This window comes from Prionailurus bengalensis, chromosome A1, assembly GCF_016509475.1.
Source record: "Prionailurus bengalensis isolate Pbe53 chromosome A1, Fcat_Pben_1.1_paternal_pri, whole genome shotgun sequence".
NCBI classification, from domain to species: domain Eukaryota; kingdom Metazoa; phylum Chordata; class Mammalia; order Carnivora; family Felidae; genus Prionailurus; species Prionailurus bengalensis.
The window spans coordinates 53,397,076-53,422,632 of NC_057343.1; positions in this window are offsets into that span (position 1 = coordinate 53,397,076).

Genomic DNA, 25,557 nt, shown 5'->3' on the forward strand with positions numbered 1-25,557 from the left:
TGTTTTTAAGGTCTTTTGGTATTCTTCAACAAGATATTATATGTTTCTCAATATATTGGTATTTTAAGGGGCTTGTTGCTATTGTGAATGGGCTCTAATATTATTGCATTTTCCAACTGGTTACTTCTGCTATAGAGAAAATCTTTTAATATTTGTGTTTTGGGTCTTGTATTTGGCCAAAATACTAAATTCTCTTATTAGTTCTGATAGTTTATCATTCATTCATCTGGATTTTTAGTTTAAACAGCCTTTTCTTCTATAAATGGACACTCTTTGTCTCCATCTTTCCTATGTGTATATGACTTGTCTCCTTTCTTGCACTGATTAGACATCAAATGCAGTTTTGAACATTAAGAGTGCAAACTGAGGGGCATCTAGGTGACTCAGTTGGTCAAGGTCTAACTCTTGATTTTGGCCCAGGTCATGATTTCACAGTTGGTGAGTTCAAGCCTTGTGTTGGGCTCTGCACTGACAGTATGAAGGCTGCTTGGGATTCTCGCTCTCTCGCTCTCTGCCCCTCCCCCACTTGCACACACACTCTCTCTCACTCTCCCTCTCTTAAGATAAAAAAATACACGTTTTTTAAAAAAAGAGTGAAAATTGAAATTCTTTCCTAGTTCCTGATTTAAAGGGAATGTTGCTAATGTTGCCCATGTTTCCTTTACAATGTTTGTTCCAGCCATGCCTGCCTTTACACTGAGTCTTTTCTCCCTTGCTAAAAGTTTTTATCAGAAATGAATATCGAATTGTATCACATGTTTAAGGTATATTTTGGGCATCTATCAAGATAACTAAATGGATTTTTAAATATTCCTCTTAGGCAAGCTCCATGAGATCTTGTCTGTCTTGTTCACACTTTTATCCCAACACCCAGAACAGTGTCTTCCTCGTTATAGGAAATTTAGAAATATTTTTTGAAGCATTAATAAGTAATTAAAAGTATTTTTTATTGTCATTAATTACACTGATGCAGTTCTGATGGTGACTCATGTTTGTATTCCTGGAATAAATCTTAGTTGGTTATGATATTCTTTCCATACATTGTTGGATTTGATTTAGCACTTTTCCATTTAAAGTTTTGATATCTATGTTCATAAGTTTTACTGTTGTACAGTTTTCTTTAGAAGCTATGCTTTCCCTAATTTTGACACTAAGCTTATACTATCCTTATAGAATAAGATAAAAAACTTCATCTTTAGCTTTCTCTAAACAATTTCTTTTACATAGAGTTAATTTTTTCCTTGAAGGACTGAGAGATCTCACCCATTAAACTGTCCTTATCATTTTCCTCTATCTTTGTTGAGCTACTTATATTTTCTTGTCTCTCTCTGAGTCATTGTTAATATATAGGCCATGAAAACCATTAATTTTATAAGATTTTCATATTTCCCGGTGTAATGTTGAATAATGAATTCTCTCAAAACTTTAAAATCTCCACAATGTATAGTTTATGTCAAATTTTCTAATTTGTCATATGTTCTAATTTCTGATGTTGTATAGTCTCTCCTTTTATTTCTTGATAAAACTCACCAAATACTTTTTAAAAGTTTACTGATTGTTTCAAAGGAACAAAAGCAGGTTTTATTTGTTATTTACCATTTGCATTATGTTCGATTTAATTTTATACGGAAAACGTAAGATTTTTATTTTTTCTATTCTCTTTGATTGGCTTGGTTTTCCTTTTTCCAGCATCTTGAGTTGAATGCCTTATTTTCAAACTTTTATCTCCTCATCAGTGCATTTATGTCTATAAAATTTCCTAAGTACAGTTTTGGCTATATCCCACAGATCTGATATAGAATCCACTCGCTGTTGCTTGTTTCTAAATGGTTTATAACTACAGTTTTGCTTCCCTCTTTAGGAATTTTTTAAAATATTTTTTCTTGTCTATTTCGGGTATTATTTGCATTATGGACAAATACTATGGCCAGTATCATTTTAGCTTTAGGTAATTTTTTTGTGTTTTTCTTCGTTGCTTAATATGTGGTCAATTTTTATAATGTTGTGTGTATTTTGTAACGAATGTGTATGCACTTGTGACTTGGATAGATAATACATCTAGAAGGATAATTGTAATTCAAATATTCTGTTTTCTTATTTTTTTTTCTTTTACATATTCATTTTTTAGACATACTTATTTTCCCGTCCTAATTTTTCAATTTCTCCAATAAAATGTAAGGTGAGAGATAAACTGGTTTGTTCACCATTGAATCCCTAGCACCTAGAACAGTGCCCTCAGTATGCAAAATATGTGATTTACACTCAGTGCTTTGATAGCTTAGTTTGTAAAGCTTTTTTCAACATTTTCAAATCTTTAAATTCTCTCCTGTACCATCATGTATATGTTATGCCTGCGTAGGCAAAGAGACTGAATAAGACCCAGACAATTTCATCTGTCTGTTAAATTAAACAAGAAGGACATTGGACTGAGGTGATGCTAATGCCCTAGCAGCCTCCATAAACAAACCAAAACCCAGGTTTGTAAACGCCTGAAGGCCAAGAAATCAAAACCTAATGGGGCACCTGGGTGGCTCAGTCTGTTAAGCGCCTGACTCTTGGTTTCAGCTCAGGTCATGATATGGCGGAGACTGCTGGAGATTCTCTCCCTCCCTCTCTCACTGCCCCTCCCCAACTCGTGCTGTCTCTGTCCCTCTCAAAATAAATATACAAACTTAAAAAAAAAAATCAAAACCTAAAGACAACTAATCACTAACAGCCAGCTAGGCTCTACCAAATAAGGCAGCCACTTAGGCAACAGCCAATCAAGTAATTTCTTTGCTGTGCTTCCGCAACCTCTCTATGAAGTGTTGCCCCTAGCTCCTCTCAGTCGAGCATTCCTAACCATCTCCAGTTTGGTGCTGCCTGATTCGAATCGATTTTTGTTCAAATAAACTCTTAAAAATGTTATTATGAGTTTGTTATCAGTTTATCTTTTAACATGTCTTAAGAAGCTTCTTAAATCAGCACCATTGTCTTAGTCATCAGTGTATCCTCCAGAAGTTACAGTATTTTCTGGCTCATGGTAGGTGCTGAATGAGTGTTTGTGGAATGACTGAATTAATATTTAGCCCACCAGGATATAGGTGGGTCATTAGGATAGGTGGGTCCTGATTTAGCCCATCAGGATATAGGTGAGTCACAGTGTAAAATTTGACTTCATTTTCAGCGCAAGTGCCCTTTCTATATCCAGGGTCTATGAAATCATTTTTGATTCCCAGAGCAAGAAATCTAACTTTATCAAATTGGAAATAAATGTTCTGTTGTAATCACTTCACCACGTAGACGGAGCTATAGAAAGGCCAACTAGGCTTCCTCATTCTTTAGAAAGTTTAAGCCTCAGGGCACCTGGGTGGTTCAGTCAGTCGAGTATCTGACTCTTGATTTCAGTTCAGGTCATGATCTCACGTTTTATGACATCAAGCCCTGTGTTGGGTTCTGCACTGATGGCTTGGAGCCTGCTTGGGGTTGTTTCTTTGCTCCTCACCCCCTCTCCCCAGCTCTCTCTCTCTCTCTCTCTCTCTCTCAAAATAAATAAATAAATATTTTTTAAAAATAATGTTTAAGCCTCAAATGATCCTGATCCAACTGAGGCTGACCCTCAAGCTTTGTTTTCTAGGCTGGTAGCAAGACCTAAGGGAAAAGACAGATCAGGACATCCATTCACTGTAGACAACATTAACAATTGATTCAGATCACAACTAATGGATCCAACTTTGGCTGTCAGTGTATATTAAATGTGAAGATGGGAGGGGCGCCTGGGTGGCTCAGTCGGTTAAGCGTCCGACTTCAGCTCAGGTCACGATCTCGCGGTCCGTGAGTTCGAGCCCCACGTCGGGCTCTGGGCTGATGGCTCAGAGCCTGGAGCCTGCTTCTGGTTCTGTGTCTCCCTCTCTCTCTGCCCCTCCCCCGTTCATGCTCTGTCTCTCTCTGTCTCAAAAATAAATAAACGTTAAAAAAAATAAATAAATAAAAATAAATGTGAAGATGGGCTAAATTAACAGATAGAGCCTGTTTTTCTCACACTCCAATAGCCTCTTGACCCCCTCCCCAATTCATCTCTGCCTCCTTAGTTACGCACCAAAAATTTGGAAGATGCGTTATCCAAAGAGCACAGAAGTAGAAGGAGCAAATTTTTCACCTGTGCTTGCCAGAAGCCAATGCCTGCTTTCCTTTGTACACATTCCTGAGCCTAGCCTCAGAAAATCCAGAACTAGCCTTCCCCAGGCCTAATGGATATGCATTCTAGGAGCATTCCAGACTCTAACAGCATTCTAGACCACATAAAGCCCTTCATATGCCAATGAATTTGTGAGGCTTGTTGATAAAGAATTTAGAACCCTGTGTAAGCTCCATCCACTCAATACTATTAGAGAATCTCACTTTTAACCTAACATCAAGTTCCCATACAATTGTAGGGTATACTCCTTAGGAAGCAGTATCTGAGATAGAGTTTGCTGTGCAAGCTATGTATTAAGAAGGGACCTCAGAATTAACACTTGAGGAAGAGAGGGAAAGGGAATAGCAGAGGGCAAAGGAAGAAGTCAAGCATTGATGCAGGCCAGTTGACACCTCAGCTGATCCCACAGGAAGCTCTGAAGCTAGGACATAACTTTGGGGTTGTCTGAGTTGGGCAAAAGTGGCCATGCCCTTATACAACTGCATCCACCAATCATTAGATGTGGGCCACCCTGGGAAGGGATATGATATTTGATGAGGTAGCTCTCTCAAGCTGAGACAATCCTGAAGGTGTTGACAGCTGAAAGCTGTTGGTGGCAGCTCTCCCAGCAGCTGAGGGAGGTAGTGAGTCTTCCCTTGAAGGGGAGATCTGCAGGGCACATCACGGTGTTCTCACACATGAGTGAAGTAGGCTTGATATTAGGATCTCTCCATTTAGCAAGTAGAACAGCAATACCCAAACCTTTTGGTCTCATCACCCCTCTCCACTCTTAGAAGCTATTAAAGACACAAAGAATGTTTGTGTTGGATTATTTTTTTCCTTAACAGAAATTAAAACTGAGAAAATTTTTAAATATTTATTAACCTATTTTAAAATAGCAACATAAATCTACTCTCTATTGAAAAAGAAACCCTATATTTTCAAAAACAAAAAAAATAGTGATAATAGTGACGTTGTTTTCCATATTTTACTCAGCTCTTTATGTCTGGCTTGATGGAAGACAGCTGACTACATTACTTCTGCATTTAATCTATTCCAATAGCTTTTTTTTTAGTTGAAGTATATGAAGAAAATCCAGCCTCACACAGATATGCAGCTAGAGAAAGGAAAAGTATTTTTATACCCTTTCAGGTAATTTAAGATGTTGTTATTCAACACTACACCAAAAGTCAACAAATGGTAGTTTCTTAAAAGATAGTAGTAACATGGAAATGGAAACCATATCAATGAACTTTACAACTCTGATTACTACTCTGTTACATTGAATATATTAATCTATCTTACCTTTCAAACGAATCTTTACTCCTGCATGTTTTTGGTAACTCATACATTCCATCATACAACAACAAAAACTGACATTTGTCAATGTCTCCACCCATCTTATCGGAAAAAAGCGTTTAAATATTAAAGAGTTGTCAAGTTCGGGGGTGACATATCCAAGTTTTTCAACATTCTGCTTTATTTGGAAGTCTGGATTTTATTCTTGGAAACAAAATTTGTCAGTTGTTTTCCTTAAAATGGACAGGTTAATTTTGTTTATTTTTGAGAAACATCTACCAAATACCCATCTGAATAACCATGGTTTATTTGTCAGTCATTCTTTTGGTAAGCATGATGTTTCATGAAGAAAGGAGCCAGTTGAGCAACTAAGGCACACCAACACACCAGTTCTTTCTCTTAAGACATCCATTGGACCTTGGTGTGCAACACCATTGTATTCATGGGCACTTCCAATTTTATCGATAGAGTATCGAAAAGGTATGTTCTTAGGATTGAGATTTAATAATATTAGTAATCTGTATTGCTTCATCAAATATATTCTGTGAGTGACAGTGAAGAACATGACTATGGCCACAATTGGTGACACGGTCAAACTGTGCTGAGGTTCCAGCACTTGAACCCACCATTGCTTTTTCACCAACAGTGCAAATATCAACACAGTGAAACATGCAAATAATGTCTTAGTATTATTGTGTCAACAATCTTGACCATGTGGATTCTTGAGAGGATCTAGGTGAACCCATAAGTGTTCACAGACATACATTGACAAGAACTGAGAAAAAATATCGAAAATACAATATAACAAGCCTCAAAAAAGTCACTATAATAAACCAGACACCTAAATTAAGAGTCCCACAAACTTATATGTCTTGATTCTGGATTTTTTTTCCTACCCTATACCTGAAAAATATTTTTAAATTTTATTATTAAGTGTCCAGGACAATATTTTTTTCTCTCTCCCAAATAGGGGATGCTTTGGGGAGTTTTTCCCTAGAAAATTCTAAGGTGGCTTTGAGATCCTCTTCTAAAAAGCATAAGATAATGTCGAGGGCAGTGTGGTCTCAGCACAAAATCATGGAAATATCATTTGTGCTAAGTTATCAGACCTACAAAAGTTCTTAGAACTTGAGATCCAATATAATTGATTTTTTTCAGGGAGAGAAGGAAAAGGTAGGGAGTTTTACCAGGTATTTGGTCTTTGACAGAGCAGTGCTAGGTCTTTGCTCTCTAAATCTAAGTGTGGTAGTTTGTGGTCTAATTTACTTCAGAAAAAAATTCTCCATTAATATGCAGAAAAAGAAATTTACAGCTACTCTAATAAAATAGAAAGCAACCAGAAATAAATTTGTTTAATAAAGGAAATTGAGAATGCTGTATATATCCCTAGATATTCCAGTTACACTACCTCGCCAACTTAATCTAGTTACCTAGTAGTAAGGCAATTACACAATGAAGATTTAGGGGTAATATAAATTTAGGGTTCAGTTGTGATCTTGGACGCTTATAACAAAATATTTCTTGTGGGAAAGCAAGCCCCTTGACAATCTTTACATTGTTGTGTACAATTAAGTGACAATTTATTCTGGTTTTGTTTTTAATGGGACTCGTCATTTACTGTCATTACTAGTCCACAAGAGAGAAGACTTCAGTGTTGTCTTTATTTTTCTCTTCAGAACAGAATCTGCACTAAACCATCAGAATCTGCTTTTCTAGCAATGAAAAAAGCTTGTGACTTATGGAAAGCCAGCTCCATCTAGCTGTCCATCCTATATCATTCCTCTGTCCATTCCATAAATATAAAGTAATGTGTATGAGCTATAATCAAAATGTAGGTTCTTCTAAAATAGGTCCTTGCCAAATAGACAGATTAGTGACCTCAAGTATAAATACTTTCAACGATATTGATACATATCCATTTATTTCTATCATTTTTCTCCTCTTTGCCTTTATTGAAAATAGAGGTGGTTATTCTAAGGAAAGACTCTAACATCAGCATTATATTAAAACACACACACACAAATGCACACACCTTGCTTCCTTTATTAAGTTTGAAATCTAGGTCTAGCATTTCATGATGGTTAAAAGATAACTAGATTAAATGTTCAAATGATATTACATTTGAGGTTGTTTATTGTGTGCATATGAATCTTTATAAAAAATATGCTAAAGCTCTTCTCCTGAGACTTCTGAAGGAATGGTCTCCAATCTCTCTTGTTGAAATCAATCTAAAAATATTTAGCATTGTGTAAATCTTGTGGTAGCAACATGCATCTTTATTAGGTCATGCCAATATTAAAGAGATTTACGAAAAAAACTCAGTCCTTGCAGCATACATTTCCTATATTGTTATTATTAAATTATTCTTAAATTGGAAAATTAATAAATCCCATAGGTAATTATGTTCTTGGTTGAGGGTAGGAATTTCCATTGTCACTGCAATTTTATCACTAAAAAGATGCACTAACATCTTCATGAATTCACTTAAAACCATTATTTCACTTCAAAGAGCTCCACATACATTTCAAAATATGTTGCTTTAACACATTTTCAGTGCATTTTCATCAATATTTCATTTCACTATCTCCCCGCCTTACCTCTAGTCACAAACAATAAAGCAGGGCAGTCAGGCAGTTTAACACAGCTTGAGTTCAGCAACCACCTTACACTACGATCTTCATTCAAATATCAAAATGCACTCTACGGGACAAAAGAATTTCTTTGCAGTTGGAAAATATGACTTTATAAATTGCTTAAAGTTTAAAAACCTCTGAACATACTCATCATCATATTGGATTTCTTAGACGCCACCATGTTCTATTTGGCTCACAGCCTACATTTGTAAAGATGGCATTGCTATTCATGAAGAGTAAAAAGAAGGATGTCACACGTAGAAATCCACTTAAACTGCCTTTCTGTTGAGGCTGAATGCTGTCCATCAGCTCTTTCATTCATCCACACAACACAATTTTGCAAGCCTGCTATATACACAGAGCTCTTCAGTGTGCTATATCCTTAGACTCTTAAAAGAAAATATAGCCTAAGTTTTCCCACCTTCAGGTATTGTCCAAGCAATGCAAAGAGTGATGACAAGCTTTACATTTCTTCCACTAGCTCTCTTCAGGGTTAAGACATATGCCTTGTTAAAAGACATCGATGGCCATTAATAAGATAGCATGATTTTGGTCATCGGAAGAACCAACAGGAAGAGATTCACTGAGGAATGGAGTCAGGACTCATAACTTTATCAGAAACATGATAGAGTGCCAGGCAAATATATATGCTAATGGTGAATGGCATGGTGAGTAGTGTAGAACAGAAAGAACATGAATCTAGAATCTAGTGTCAGGCACGTGTGTTGACTCCCAGCATCACTACCACTGACTGTACGAATGAGTGATACATCTCATTTCACTGAATTTCTGTTTCTTCATAGGCATAATGGAAATAATAAAGTATTTCTCAAAAGGCTAATGTGATAATGTATGTGTAACTACAGGCACAGACAGTATACTCAAAATTCTGTAGCTACTTTTGCCTCCTTTTTTATGATAGACACAAGTGTAACGCCGAATGGCTACTAGAAGACACTAGTGTCATGGATATGGTGAGGAATAAATTTGGGTGATCCAAATTCCAGCAATTTAAGGATCTGAAAACCAGCTTCAAACTTGCCTAAAACAAGGACACAGAGAATATTAGATCCAAAAGTCAAAAAGTGTTTTGGTTAATAAGAAACTCTTATATAGAGAACAAGTTGAGGGCTGCTGTAGGGCTTTTGGGTGGGGGGATGGGCTAAATGGGTGATGGACATTAGGAGGGCACTCATTGGGATGAGCACTGGGTGTTATATGTAAGTCATGAATCACTGGATTCTACTCCTGAAACAATACTACGCTGTATGATAACTAACTTGGATTTAAATAAATAAATGTGTTTAAGTGTTTTGGTTAAAGCACATACTACAAAAGGACTTTATAGGTCACTCTGAGTAAAGGCTCTAAACATTTACAATACATACCCCAGGTATTCCCAAAATCAGTTTAAGCCTCTTATATGTATTCTTACTAGGTCAAATTTGTCCTTAGAAAGCAGGACACTCTCAGACTCATGTTTTGTGCTTCTTTCTTCTTCCATCTTTTCTCTCATCAGATAATCTTCTAAATGTACCTTTAATGGTTCCTAGTATCACAGAACTACCACTTTTTGTTTACAGAAAACAAAGACATTCCCCTTTACTTAAATTTCAGGATGCTCAAGATGAGATTAAAAAGAGCCAAATACACATGCTAACTGAAAATGTTTCAAAAGGAAATTTCAATCATTGTACAAATCCATTAAATGCAAAACCTTCATGAAACACAATGGATTAGAAACCGTCTCCTCTCTCCTATTGGTTTGTGTTCATGAGATTACTAATATGGAGCCTCACATGGGTTAGAATCTACCTATATGTATATTGCATAATTATAGACAGATTAGCCAAATCTCAGGGTTCTAAGGTCTTTGGTTCTTCTATTTTATATAGTCTAAGCACCTAATGTGGTAGGACCAATCTCCATAGAGACATGTTATACCAGGGTGCCAATGCACAATCTTTTCTTCCATTCCTGAATTTGACAAATATCTTGAGCACCATTATGGTGGAGTCTTCTTCATATTAGCAATATCATCTTTTATCCATAATAAAATCACTTGGCCTTCAGTTAATTTACCATAAACTTTCACAAATCAATATATAAACTCTTATTAGTCTTCTTTATAACTTCATTACATTTATAATGATTTCTAAGTTTGGATAACTCCAAGGAGGATGTTTGTGGATAATGTTCAACTGATGTTGTGGAAGAACCTTGAACCTGGCAGTATCAGAAGTGATTCTGCCAATCCCAAATGATGTGAAACACAGGGAAGATTACCTGAACTATAAATGATCAACAATGCCAAGAGCTTTCATTTGTGAATTTTGGCAAATGTGGCTTGCTTTACTTCTAATACCTTATTTATTTAATAAAATCCTCATTCAGTGCTCACCGTGTGCCAGGCATTGCTCTGTGTACTTTACAAATAATGTGCCATGTATGCCAAAGTTACTTTTTAAAAACATGATACTAAAACTACCAATATCCTTTCATTTGAAAGCCTGGTGGCAACAACAGCACAAGCCCTCCCAGCAGCTTTGTTGCACCGTGCACAAAAGAAAGCAAATTAGCATTGACAGCACTTGCTCTCATTTAGAGAAGAATCCCCTCTCTTGGTACTCTTACATATTCATAGCATTGTAACAATTGATGATCTTTATAAATTTCTCTAGAAATCAATCCAGATTAGGAAACTTGGCTATCACAATACCAAGTTGTCGCCAATCTGACTTTACCCACAGGAACAAAGTGTTGCTTCATTACATTTCTATCTTACATTGATCGTGTTTCATGATGAGAATCCAACTCCAAGCACTCACAGACTTCCAGTCGTCCACACCTCCTAGAAAGATTTCCTTGGAGAGCCATTTGCTCCATATTTAACTCCCAGGAGCTCCCATAAGCTGCACAGAGGCAATGCTATGCAGAGAGGACTGAAAGATGAGGGGTATGACTCCCTAAAATAAATGCAAAGGTAACTTAAATGTCTCATAATACCTCGCCACCCTGCAAATGGGGAGACCAGATAAACAGGTCATCACTTTCACACTCGTTCTGTTAAAATGCAAGCATACCAACCGTACCATTCATAGACTCTACCTACTCTGAATACCAAAGACAGCTGGAAGGTGCCAGTGTGGAAGATGGCAATTGCACCAAGGACTCAGACACACGTAGTTCCTACATTTCTGCATTCTGCTTCAAAATTGAGTCCCCTCTATAAGGAGAAAAAAAACCCAAAACCTAAAACTGGGTGGATGAAGATGAGACATCCATAGTCAAAGGATAGTGGCTGGTCACAGGTAAACTCCCTGCTGAAAAGCTGAGAAAGTACAATGCTGGAAACAAAGGACAAAGCAAAAGTTGAAAATAAAAAGAACTGAAAAAGCAAAACCATCCATACGGATATTTAGAGTTCCATTTGAAAAAAAAAAAGAAATTAAGTGAGAATAACTTGTTCCAGGGAAATGCCTTTCTCTTCCTTCTTTCTTTTGCTTCTTCCCTAAAAAGCAAGGATATTAGTGTCTTCCCAGTCTCTCACTGCCCACTTGCTCACCACAACCAGAGGAGGAGTGGTGTATGTGCTTGGCAAATGCAGACAAGTGTTCGGGGACTTATCCTTATGGAGTGGTCCTGCTCTAGTCTAGCGCTGCCAAGATGGGGTGTGGGGAGACAGCCTGCCCAGTCTGGGTTCAAGATCAGCAAGCTCGCTAGAGTAACAGATTTAAAGTTCTCTCACTCAACCTCAACTCTACCAGAGGCAAAGTGGGCATTTTGTATTCGATATTTACCGTTTTGTGTCTCAGTCTGCTTGGAACCCAGCTAGGGAACAGGGTTGCTACTAATGGGAGACCACCTTGGAGATGCCTTAGATGTTCATCGTTCAAACAAAATACGACTCACAGGGCACTCTTCCACACATAGGACTACTTCTCGAGAGAACCAAGTCATTAGCTTGTTCAAGGTCCCTATCCTTCAACTTCCCCACTGCTTTTTCACCAGTAGATCTCCAGCCATCTCTTTCCCAAGCTCCTCCTACACTCTTGTCTGCCTTCTTGCCCTCTCAAAAACGACTTCCATTTGCTTCATTCACACCAACATGTAAATGACTGAGAATAGTTTATAGTGGGTTAGCTCATCAGAATCCATCTCTTCAGATCACTCAGGAATCTTTAACATACCAGACCCAGAAGACTTCAAAATAAACCGAAAGTCCCTGTAGGAAAAGTGTGGCAACTGGGGCAACCAGAAATAATAAATGCATGTGAGAAAAGTTACTGATTTCACCCAATGTGTCTTTGTGTGGGAGAAATTTGGAACTATGCATTCCACAGTGTATTTTTACCAAATAAGCAAATAATTGAGAAGGAGAAAGACTATGTCAAGAATATAATTTTTTTCTAGCCAGCCTGTAGTCATTCTTTAAGACTGATTTTATTTTATTTTTTTTAATATAATTCATTGTCAAGCTAGCTAACATACAGTATATATAGTGTGCTCTTGGCTTCAGGAATAGATTCCCATGATTCATCGCTTACATACAACACCCAGTGCTCATCCCAACAAGTGCCCTCCTCAATGCCCATCACCCATCTTTCCCACCCCCTTGCCTGCCCCATCAACCCTGTTTTTTCTCTGTATTTAAGATTTAAGACTGATTTTAAATGTTGCTCCATTGTTAAGATCTGATTCTGTTAAGATTTTTCCACATGTGGCAAGGTTCTTCCTCATCCATGCCTCTCACAAAGACCACAGGGCTCTTCTCCCCTAATTCTCCACATTGTCTTGATTTGTCTGCAGATCTATCTACCCCATTAACTTATAATGTCTCCAAGGATGCAAACAGTATCTTGTTTGTGCATTTCCAGCTTGATACCCAGAAGTTTACCATAAATGTGTGGGAAATTTAATGGAATTTTACCAGATGGTCAGAGCTCAATGAGAAGGAAAAGAAGAAAGCTCACATATCTTGAAAAAATTAATCTTGGGAAACCAAGAAGTATCAAAGAAACTCTAAGGGTCAGAAAAAAACAGAAGGATGGAAAGGAAAGAAAAACCTAACACAATAGATGGGTGTCTGGCTGGCTTGGTCCAAAGAGCATGTGACTCTTGATCTTAGGGTTGTAAGTTCAAGCCCCACATTATTACTTAAATAAATAAATAAACTGGGGCACCAAGATGGCTCAGTCAGTTAAACGTCCAACTCTTGGTTTTGGCTCAGGTCATGATTTCACGGTTTCATGAGTTTGAGCCCCGTGTTGGGCTCTGTGCTGGCAACAAGGAGACTGTTGGGATTCTCTCTCTCTCTCTCTCTCTCTCTCTCCCTCTCTCTCTGCCCTTCCCCCATTTGCACTGTCTCTGTCTCTCTCAAAATAAATAAATAAACTTAAAAATAATCATAATAAATAAATAAACTTTAAAAATAAAAATAGGGACACCTGGGTGTCTCAGTCAGTTGAGCAACCGACTCTTGGTTTCAGCTCAGGTCATGGGTTGTGGGTTTGAGCCCCATATCAGGCTCTGTGCTGGGAGCATGCAGCCTGCTTGCGATTCTCTCTCTCTCTCCCTCTCTCTGCCCCTCCCCAGCTCATGATCTCTCTCAAAATAAAGAAATAAACATTTAAAAATAAGTAAAAATAAACAGTAAATTTGCTTTTTTTTTAAAAAAAAGTACAATAGAAATAACTTCAGAGGCAGATATGATGATGACAGGCACATTTAGAAGTGTCAGAGAGGTTGGAATACTCAGAACTGTGACAACAGAGAAAACAGTTCCCCGTAAAGACAGAAGGGAGAGTGGCAGGCACCAGTACAGCAGGCAGATGGTTAGAATCTCTCTGACCTGGGAGCAAATAACCACAGCCGGGACCTTAAGATGTCCATCTTCTTCCATCTAGGAAACTTGGCTGTAAAAGCTGCTAACTCTCTTAAGCAGTATAGCCAAGGTCAAAGACCTATAGCCTTAAGCTAAAGAGTTAAAACCCCAAAGAGGAATTTTAGTAAGTATGAAATAATTTGAAGACATAAAGCATCTTCGATTTAAGGAACTGGACCTTTTGATTAATAAAAAGCAAAGACAAAACTGAATAAACACCCCAAAAAAGTCAAATGTTAATAACTTTTATATTATTCAGCCTTAAAAAGAAAAGAAATTCTGACCCATGCTATAATATGCATGAACCTAGAGGTCACTATGCTAAGTGAGATAAGGCAGTCATAAAAAGACAAACACAGTATGATTCCATTTATATATCAAAAGTAGTCAAATTCATAGAAACAAAAAGTAAAATGATGGTTGCCAGAGGCTGAGGTGAGGGGGAGTTGTTGTGTAATGGGTATAGAATTTTGCAAAATGGAAACATTCTAGAGATTGGGTGCACAATGATGTAGATATACTTAACATTACTGAACTGTACACTTAGAAATGGTTAAGTTGATAAATTTTATGTTATATACCCTTTGCCACCATAAAAAATAAAAATAATGTTTCATTTTAATAACTTTGTTATAAATCAATATTATCGCAAATGATTTTTGTTCAACTGGCCTCAAGACACAGAAAAAAGGAATAGAAAGAAACATTTCAATTATAATCCAAATCAGATGAATATATTGAAATCCATTTACTGTCTTGGGGCGCCTGGGTGGCGCAGTCGGTTAAGCGTCCGACTTCAGCCAGGTCACGATCTCGCGGTCCGTGAGTTCGAGCCCCGCTTCAGGCTCTGGGCTGATGGCTCAGAGCCTGGAGCCTGTTTCTGATTCTGTGTCTCTCTCTCTCTCTCTGCCCCTCCCCCGTTCATGCTCTGTCTCTCTCTGTTCCAAAAATAAATAAACGTTGAAAAAAAAAATTAAAAAAAAAAAAAGAAATCCATTTACTGTCTTAAATTTTCACAGAAGTAACACACATTTAAAAAAAAAATCAAAAGTCTAAACCTACAACCAATATGTCTTCAGTCTATTTCATAGTTAAATCTTGTGTTTGGTTTTAAAAAACACAAGATAAAAACTCTCTGATACTGGAAGCATTTACTATTTTGCCACCCACCCCAATACTAGTTAAGTTTTGCATTCTTGTACATTTCTCTCAGATTTTGTGCTTGGATTACTTTTTTTCTTTGGGCCTTTCAGAAGTGCCTGAAACCTATTTCTTTGTACCTATGCTATGGGGTGGGGGGTGGGGGGAGGGGTGGGGGAGAACCACAGACACATTTGTTTGATTGGAAATATTTAGGGGTGAGCAAAAAAATTTGCATTCTTGCTGACAATTTCTACACTAAGTTTGGCCCAGTGGGATTAGAAGTCCCTCAGATATTAAACCTTGGAAAGAAGAATTTGTAATGGAAAGGCTGAAAGAACTTAATTATAGCCAGTAGCACCACTTGAATACTTGAAGCATACTCAAATGTGCTGCGTTATCAGAAGATCTTCAAAAAAGAAAAAAAAATCGGGGGAAGTTATGGATGATACATTATAGACATCGCTAAAGAAGCAGTTTACCTCTGGGTCATGTGGGTTGGTCAGCCTAACCACAGAGGAACATGTGCAGTGCTAGTCAGGGAGCTCAGAGAGAGGCCACCCTTGCTTAGACTCCTAGAGTCACTAGAGCCATTTTCAAATAACTTTAGTTAACTCCTCTCAGGTATTTTGCTCAGGAAACCTGTGCTTTGTGTCCTTGGTGTCTAGATTGGGAAGAATCCATTCAGTTTCTCTTCTTTTAAAGTACAGGGCACCCACTGAAAGGTTTTTGTGTTTATTTGCAAGAATACAATCCTCTTATATCTCCAGATTGCCCCTAGAATAGATCATTGTATGTCATCTTCCCCATTTCTTGCTTTTCCTCCCTTTCAGCTACAAAGCCTTGCCCAGTTCCCCCCACCAGTGCCGCTTCTGAGCTGAGAAACATGATGATCTGTTCACAGGAAAACACACAGGAACATTCCTGGACTTCCCACTTTCCTACCCACATCCCAGCTGAATGCGGGCCTCTGGGCCCATCCCTGAGGACCCATCCCTGGCATATGCACACAACATAGTGCTGGGGAATCAGTTCATGTACCTGGCAAGAAGAAAGTAGCCTTCAAGCCCAATAATCCCTATATAATACTATTCAGATAGTGCTATTTTTCTGAGAGGTGCTGTCATTCCCTTGACCTGTCTAACTCCTGGAATCTAGTCCCTCATCTATCTTAACCACCTTTGTTGAAAGTATTTTCCCACTTCGATTGATTTCATGACTATTGTCACTTCAGCTTTTTTTTTTCTGGTTTTTTTTTTTTTGTTTGTTTGTTTTTTTGGATCCACGATCACAGACTTCCAGACTCAGCTTGATTTCCTGGCCTCCAAACTAGAATCACATGATGTGATTCTAGTCTGTGACTGCTATCAATCTTATGGCCCCTGATAGGTCTTATTGTTTTCCAAGCCTTAGTCTAGACCCTTGAAAGCTATTAGAACCCCACGATCTCACGGTCCGTGAGTTCGAGCCCCGCGTGGGGCTCTGGTCTGATGGCTCAGAGCCTGGAGCCTGTTTCCGATTCTGTGTCTCCCTCTCCCTTTGCCCCTCCCCCATTCATGCTCTGTCTCTCTCTGTCCCAAAAATAAATAAACGTTGAAAAAAAAATTTTTTTAAAAAAAAAGAAAACTATTAGAACTTAATTTTCTGGAACCTGAACTCCCCTCCCAACACAAACCCCAATCTCTCCCATTCCTGATTTTCTGCCTGGCTCAACATTTGTCCTCGCTCATCTATTCCATGGAGCAACACATCCTTTCTTGAATTTATGGGAATTGGGGGGCAGGGGGAGAGGAGAGAGGAGAAAGCCAAAGTTGCAGATAAATCTTCCATGCTCTTAATTTCAAGTCATAAATCCAAATTTGCAAAAGTAACATGATGAAGTCCAGATTAAAGTATTTTCTTTATCATTCAGATGAATTTCTGCAGTCAGCTGGTGTGAAATGATTAAAGTTGTAACCAGGAGCAGACTCCAGGCCATTTCTTGCTTGCCTGGGAAAACTTTTTAATGTAACAACTTCAGATCACTCTCCCTTGAGGCATCTCTCCCGCACCTATTAGCCCATAAAGAACACCTTCAATAGAAATATCTACTTAAAAGACAACTGGAAAATAGAGGAAGTTTTATAAAAAGCCAGCCTCTGTCATGAGGGTCAAATAATCTAGAGTCTCTCCCACCCCCCCCCCCACCCAAAAAAGTGAAGCCACTCCCTTCTAAGTATATATTATTCATCCATATATATTCTTTTTTTTTTTTTACTCTCAAACAGTGAGAACCTACCACGTACCCACCGCATTCTAGCCACTGGGCACGCCTCACATGCAACTAGAAAGGAGCCATGCCCTCAAGGAGCGGATCTTCTCATGGCTATTTGACTGATTTGATTGGTACTTTGCATTCTCTATCTTTTTTATTGATATATCAGGAGCAGCTGTGAAACCAATTTGTGCTTGTAGCTACTCATCTTTATTCATATGGTCTCTCCTCATATCAAAACTTCTAGACTAAGTTTGTTTTTTTTTTTTTACTACTAATATGCTTATCTAAAATAAATTGCTCACTTTGAGGCAGTTCTTGCATCATAAAAGACACTTTAGTGGCCCTCCTTAAAGCTGTCCATAGGTGCCCAGCTAACCAAAGATAGTCTGTTGATACTGAACCACATCTACAAATCTGATGTAAAATGATGTAATGGGGTTTCAAATAGGTTTGTAAGGTCATCTTCCACTGGAAGGCATTAGTTTGCCTTTAAACCAAATCAAACCAAGCCAAATGAACTACCACCACAACAGAAACACTGTATGTATAGAAAATTTAGTAACTCTTATCACTCTTCAGATTATCGGATCAAATCTCTCAAAAAGCAACCTTTTCTTAGCCTCTGAGCCTACTTAACTTTCCCTACTCTGACCTTGCCCAGCCTCAGTCAGTGAGAGCTACAGAAATACACTCCTTTTAGTACTAGCCTAGAGAGTCTAACAGAGGTAAGCATTCTGAAAAATGCAGACAATGCATTTTTAAATCACATACGAGATTTTTTAATTGCCTGCTCTAAGGATTCTCTGTGGTGTGGTTCTATCTCTAATACAAAATACTTTACAAAAATTAAAATTCCTTAATAATAACTCTTTAAAAAGAGAAGAGGGACTTCCTTCTCATGTTTTCTGGGTTCCATGGTGCAATAGCACATTCAGGCTAATGAAGATGGGACTCCTGTTTATTGAGAGAGCCTTATGGGTTCACTGCAGCATGCACTTCTGAAGTTTACCATTGTTGTCTTACTCATCTTCACACAACTCTAGTGAGTAGGTATTATTATCCTCCTCACATAGATGAGGAACCAGAGGGTTAAAAGAATCAGAGTAGTAGTATGGGGCGACTGGGTGGCTCAGTCGTTTAAGTGTCTGACTCTTGGTTTTGGCTCAGGTCACGATCTCACAGTCTGTTGGGTCCAAGCCCTGCATCAGGCTCTGTATTGGCAGCGCAGAGCCTGCTTGGGATTCTCTGTCTCCCTCTCTCTCTACCCCTCCCTACTTGCTCTCTCTCAAAAAAAATTTTTTAACTCAGAATAGAAGAAAATTAGTCTTATGTTAGACCTTAATTAGCAACATTTTCCTCTCTTCTTTCCCTTCTCTATACGCCACTACTCCTTCCTTCACACACACATACACAAACACACACATCACAACATTCAGTGTTACTCAAAGAGCTTATGTTACCATATACCTACTAGAAAGTCAAATTAATATATAAGGAAATCACTCTGTTGTGTCAAAACTGACTGAACCAAAGACAAACTTGGAAAGGTTAGAAATCAGTATATTCTGAATTAACTTGAAAAACTTCTTCTAGACTGCAAATCAGATTTCCAGCTGATTTTTAGTGATGGACTTCACATATGCACCGCTTAGGTGGAATACAGGGAATAAAAAATACCAATACCTAGTTCTCTTCTATTACATTTAGATCAAGGCAAAGCTTCACCTGCCTGATAATTCCCATGAAATTGGAGTTCACCTCTCTTGGACTCAATATCTTCCTCCCCCCCTCCCACCCCACAGCAAAGACATGTCACCAGTCAGATGACCCATGTGGAGGCTCAAGGCCTTGGTGTTTTGTGCCTCAGGCCTTTCACTAAGAAAACTGAGTGTAAGAACTTTATCTCCAATAGTTTCTGCCTATTGTGACATCTCTCCTGGGTCTCTTCACCCCTAAATTCTTCATTTCTTTTCAGAATTTAGCAGCAAAGCACTTTTCCCTGCTTGTTTATCTCAATGTCTGTCTCTCACTGCTAGTATTTATTGCTTATCACCGTAAGTCTTTATTGAATGTAATCTGTTTGGGGATATAGTTGGCATGAAAGATGCTCCACCAAATGAAGTTGTAAAGTATTATACATAAATACTTAATTCCTGGATTTATTTATTATCATCATTACTTATTTACCACTCTAGGCATACAGGACACCTTTGAAAGAAATAAATCTGGTCAGTTGCTCTCCCAAATTTTATCAGAATATTCCTTTATCAGAATATCTCCCAAAGTGTATCAAAATAGACTATAATATATAAATTAATGTCAATATATATTTATTAATATTCTTCACATGACTAGCACACATTATAGTTTATAAAAACTTATACCCGTATAACATCTCATTTAATCTTTTTAATCATTTAATCTTCCCAGCTAGCCAATGCTGAAAGAGTTTTGGTTGCGATGTGACAGTCCAGGAAAGTGAGGCTTTTGAAAGTTTGAGAGCAAAAGTCACAGGAATAATGAGTTTCAAAGCTGGACTCAAACCTAGGTCTCCCTCTACAAGCACAAAGCATTTCTCCCTCCCATGGCTCCCTACAAGATCAGCAGGATGAAAGGAAATCAAGCAAGGTCAGGGGAGAAACAAAATGGGCTTCATCATCTCCTTTGTGAAGTTGTTGTAAGAGTGTGTGGTCATTGAAGCCTAAGTTTAAATTTGAGATCCCCTACACTGAATTTTTATTTGCCACGGTAGTCATGCTAGAAAGAGTGCAATTAGCCCCAATTAGTACCCTAATTAGTATAACTAATTTCTTTTCTCTATGTGCCCAAGAAATACTGGAGATACCTGGGACACAATTATGTCATTAAGTGGAATGGACCCATGTCATTAAGTGGAAGTAGGATTGGGATCCTGATCAAAGAGGGGTGTGCCGAACAAAGGGGTTCCAAGTCCATATGGAATATAGAAATGGTATGGGTTCATATGAGTGGATATGCATACTTGGAAGTCTGATGGGCCTTGGAGTTAGAATCAATTCCATTCATTCTATCCCACACATTCTCACTCCATCAATGGTAGATACAGAGAAATAGAGACAAAAACTCTATGAAGACATACCCATTTTAGAGGATTCTTAGAAGCATCCTGTTGGGATGGTAAACCCATAGCCTCCTGCAACTTCTTGTGTTTGTCTGTTTTGTGTATATCTCTCCTTATTCAGGAGTCTTTAACACAGCAAACTACTTTTCCATCCATTTGGGGGGAGTACTCAAGATTTTGCCATTCTTCTCCAGAAAATTCCTACCTCTCATTCAGGAATTCCTACACTAAATTCAGCCTCCAATCCTCACTTATTCTTTAAAAAGAATAGGAACATGAGTTCTAAATTCCCATAGAAGGCCTACTGAACAAACCAGAAAAGAATTGCTCTTGTCATTGTCAGCTATGCAAACAATCTTTGCTTATATAATACTTTTCAATCTAATGACGTTACAATGAAATTCTAGCTCTAGAAACTATCTCACCTTAAAAAGTCATCCCATATTATTACCTCTTCTAAAGGAATGTTTCAGTGCAAACCCCAAAGGCTCTGTGGACATGCTATTCTGCAAAAGAAATAAATTAACTATCAAATCTTACACTGGCAGCCAATGGAGCACATTAAATCCCTGAAAAATACATTGCATGGGAAATATGATTCAGTTCATAATAAAATAAATTAAATTGTCACTGTGAACTGAAAAATAATTATGCTTCAAGTATAACAGACCAGACACATGCATTTTGGACAAGAAAAACAAAGAAAACATGGTTAAGTAGAAAATGTAATTTCTCAATTCATATAGAAACCAGCAGAAAGAAAAGAAATAAAGAAATGGAAAATATGATTATAATAAATCATGTATATAGGCAAGAAATGTAAATATTTTACTTATTTTTTACTTATGTCATTGATTTTATTTCTGTAATCATGAAGAAGTTAGGAAACATGCAGGTTCAAAACTGGACACCAAAATAATTAACTAATTCTTGATGTGAAGTGGGTAAAAATTAAGCTATTATGTGAGACCATGTGATATATTAATCCACATGTCATTAATAAAGTGAATAGTAATTTAATTTACCAATTTACTTATGTCCCAAAAATAATAAATCTGATTTTATATCTTAAAATTTATAAGTAATTTGCTAGTTGAAAAAAGTAGTTAAAAGTTAGTTCCATTTCAAGATTATAGACCAATAACTTTTTAAAGAAAAAAATATTTTATAAAATATAATTTACAAAGTCAAAAAAAAGTATCCTCATTTAGCCATGACATCTCTCTATGGTTTCTGCTTTGAGTTTTTAATTGTCAATAACAACTAAATTTTTCAAAGTTTATTTATTTATTTATTTATTTTTTAATGTTTATTTATTTATTTTTTAACGTTTATTTATTTTTGAGACAGAGAGAGACAGAGCATGAACGGGGCAGGGGCAGAGAGAGAGGGAGACACAGAATCGGAAGCAGGCTCCAGGCTCTGAGCCATCAGCCCAGAGCCTGACGAGGGGCTCGAACTCACGGACCGCGAGATAGTGACCTGAGCTGAAGTCGGATGCTTAACCAACTGAGCCACCCAGGCGCCCCATTAATGTTTATTTATTTTTGAGAGAGAGAGAGAGCACGCACGAGCAGGGGAGGGACAGAGAGAGAGGGAGACACAGAATCTGAAACAGGCTCCAGGCTCTGAGCTGTCAGCACAGAGCCCGACGCGGGGCTCAAACTCATGAACCGTGAGATTGTGACCTGGGCTGAAGTCGGACGCTTAACCAACTGAGGCACCCAGAAGCCCCTAAAGTTTTCAAAGTTTAATTCTACATTAGCCAAAATGGTTTGATCACTCTACTCCTATTAACTGGCTAACATCTAATATCCACTGTCTGTGTTTATTAAGTTAACTTGGCCTAATAATTGGTCGAGTTCAAACTATTATTTGAATAGTTGTTTATTTAAACAAACTAAACTGAAAATAACTGTATGAATTCAACTAATTTGGTCATACTTTATTCAGCATGCAATCAGTAAATATATCAAATCTGGCTTAAACTATACTCTGAAAGAAAGGCCAGTGGGTCTCTGTGGTAAAATCAGTTTTGCTGCCCTGTCGGGATCTCCTTTACTGGGACAATATATCCATCTCTCCATGAGACCAATCAGCTACTTACTGGCAAATTGCCTGCATCAGACTTCTCCAACCAGGAAAGGGGAGAGATGCTTTCTGACCAGGACTAACACACACAGTATGGAATTGCCTTTCTTGCCACAGGTTCTCAGCCAGCACCACTATCCAAGGGTTCACAGAGTGTCTGATCTAGAGTCATAGAATTCTGCACAATACCATTCCTTTTTTTTTAATGTTTATTTATTTTTTGAGAGAGAGACAGACAGAGAGACAGAGAGAGCACAAGCAGGGGAGGGGCAGAGAGAGTGGGAGACACAGAATCCGAAGCAGGCTCCAGGCTCTGAGCTGTCAGCACAGAGCCCAACGTGGGCCTTGAACCCACAGACTGTGAGATCATGACCTCCGAAGTCAGATGCTTAACCAACTAAGCCACCCAGGTGCCCCTGCATAATATCATTCCTGATCGAGACTCCCACTTTATGGTCAAGAAGGTACAGCCTGAACATGTTTATATGGGAGTACACAGTCTTACCACTTCCTATACCATCAAGAAGCTATTATCCAAATAGAGTGATGAAACAGCATCTAAAAAATGCAACTGAGGAGCACATGGGTGGCTTAGTCGGTTAAGCATCCAACTCTTGATCTCAGCTCAGGTCTTTATGTCAGGGTTGTGAGTTCAAGCCTCACATTGGGCTCCATGCTGGGCATGAAGCCTCCTCTAAAAAAAAAAGAAAGAAAGAAAAGAAAAAAGAAAGATGCAACTGAGATACCAGCTTAAAGACTATACTGTGAGGATAGATGCTATCTTGCAAGATTTGGTAAATTCCTTAAAGCAAGGGCATCACATGGTATTGTGCCCCTTGTAAATAAAATACAGAGGTCCACGTATCAAGTAGTTGAGGCACTCACTATCACTTCCAATGACTCACTTGAAGAATTCGTGTTTCCCATCCCCAAATGTTATGGCTTCTGAGTCTGAGGTCCTGAATGCAAGATGGAGAGCATTCCTACCCATAGAAGGAAGAATCAAAAAACACGAGAACACAGTAAAACTTCAACTAAACTCAAAGCAATGGCTGCCACGAATCACATTGGGTTCCTTATGTCAGTAGTCCAGTACAAAAAGGACGTAGCAGGAAAATCAACCCTGATTATCATGAGGAAAAAAATACTACCTAATAATGAGAATGTACACAATTATGTCTGATACATCTGTTGGGGCATCTCTTGGCACAGCCATGACCATTTGTGACTATGAATGGGCAAGTATAGGAACCCTACTTTCAAAAAGGCATAGTATACAGGGGCGCTGGGTGGCTCAGTCGGTTGAACATCTGACTTCAGTTCAGGTCATGATCTCACAGCTCGTGAGTTTAAGCCCCGTGTCGGGCTCTGTGCTGCCAGCTCGGAGCCTGGAGCCTGCTTTGGACTCTGTGTCTCCCTCTCTCTCTGCCCCTAACCCACTTGCATTCTGTCTCTGTCTCTCTCAAAAATAAATAAACATTAAAAAAAAATTTTTTTTAAGGTATAGTATCCAGAGACCTAGACTCCTCAGAGACGAAGTCTGAACCAACCCGGTAAGCAAGTTACATAGACCAGCTGGAACTGCTAGCTAAGGGTGAGGGGAATCAGAAATGTGGTAGAGGGGGGAGATGATTGGTCCACTGGTACCAACTGCAGTAGCAGCGGCTGTAGTTTACCTCACCAACCCTCCTCTTTTGTTTCTCCAGGAATAGTGATCACAAGATCTGTATGGTTGGAGTAAAATTAATGTGAGAAGCAAATGGACCTGAGCAGTGCAAGGGGTAGACTATGGTGAATGCTGTTTTGATGTCCTACCCAGATCCTCTTAGCCAGACCAGGGTACTCATCTCTCAGGTGCTGTGAGTGTTGGCTGCCAAGGGGTTCACAACTATCCATCTTCTTCTCCAAAGAGTGCCCTCTGCTAATAGGAACTACTTCATCAGGGAAGGTCTGCACTTACCTACCCTCTACCCACAGACAGCCAACAACCTATGACTGGCTTAAAGCAGGGTACAAAATACTGATACCATTGCCTCAAAGGGAGATAGCTCATTAGCCCACCCCCTCTGGATCAAACCAACGCTAGATTTTGACTTGAAACCACACCATTCATTGTTCAGCTCTTTCTTCTTCCCTCATCCTGCTTCACTCTTAGCTGCACGGATTTTGTTGAAAAACACTTCCTCAATAAATCATGGGCCGCGATTATCAAAGGCTTTTCTCCTAAGGCATAGGAACTAAAAAAAAATCTCAAACTTTATCATTTATGAGAACAATAGGAGAGTTTGTTCTAAATGCATATTCTTCAGCCCTACTTCTAGAGAAGTAAATGTAATAGGTGTATGGTGAGCCTACTGACCACTCTGAGATGCACTGGACTAGACCATCAGCAGACACTCTCCACAAAAGAAAGGCAGAACCGCCAATGGCACAGCAATATTCTCAATCAATGCACTTGAGAGCAAGTTGCTCAATAGTCACTCTTAAGTTTTTGATTTCCCAACATAACAAACCTCTAAGCTCAACTTTGTGATATGGCTTTCACTCTACTCATGTTTACAACTTCAAAATGTTAATAAAACATGATAAGTGCAAAAGTCAAAATAAAGTAGAAGAGGTGGCATGTAAGTAATGGACTGCACATTCTTAATTTAAATCGTATATATTTATTCACTCACTCAGTAACTGAATACTAACCAAATGAATTTGTAATATATTCCAGTCTAGTTTTATTAGGATTTGTGCTGTATGGGTAATGTAAAAACAAAGAAAATATATTGCTACATCAACTTATATTATTCATGCATATAAAGTTCTGTGTATCTGCCCATGTGGTTGAGAAGATGCATTAGGAAGTCGATTACAATAACAAGAAAAGGTTATTTGAGTCAAATCAAAACAATAAATGGGGTAGAGAAAAATTGTAAAATATTTGTTTCACTCTTTCCTCCAGTGACACATAAAACATTATCTCCTTCTCTAAGCGATTATGAACAT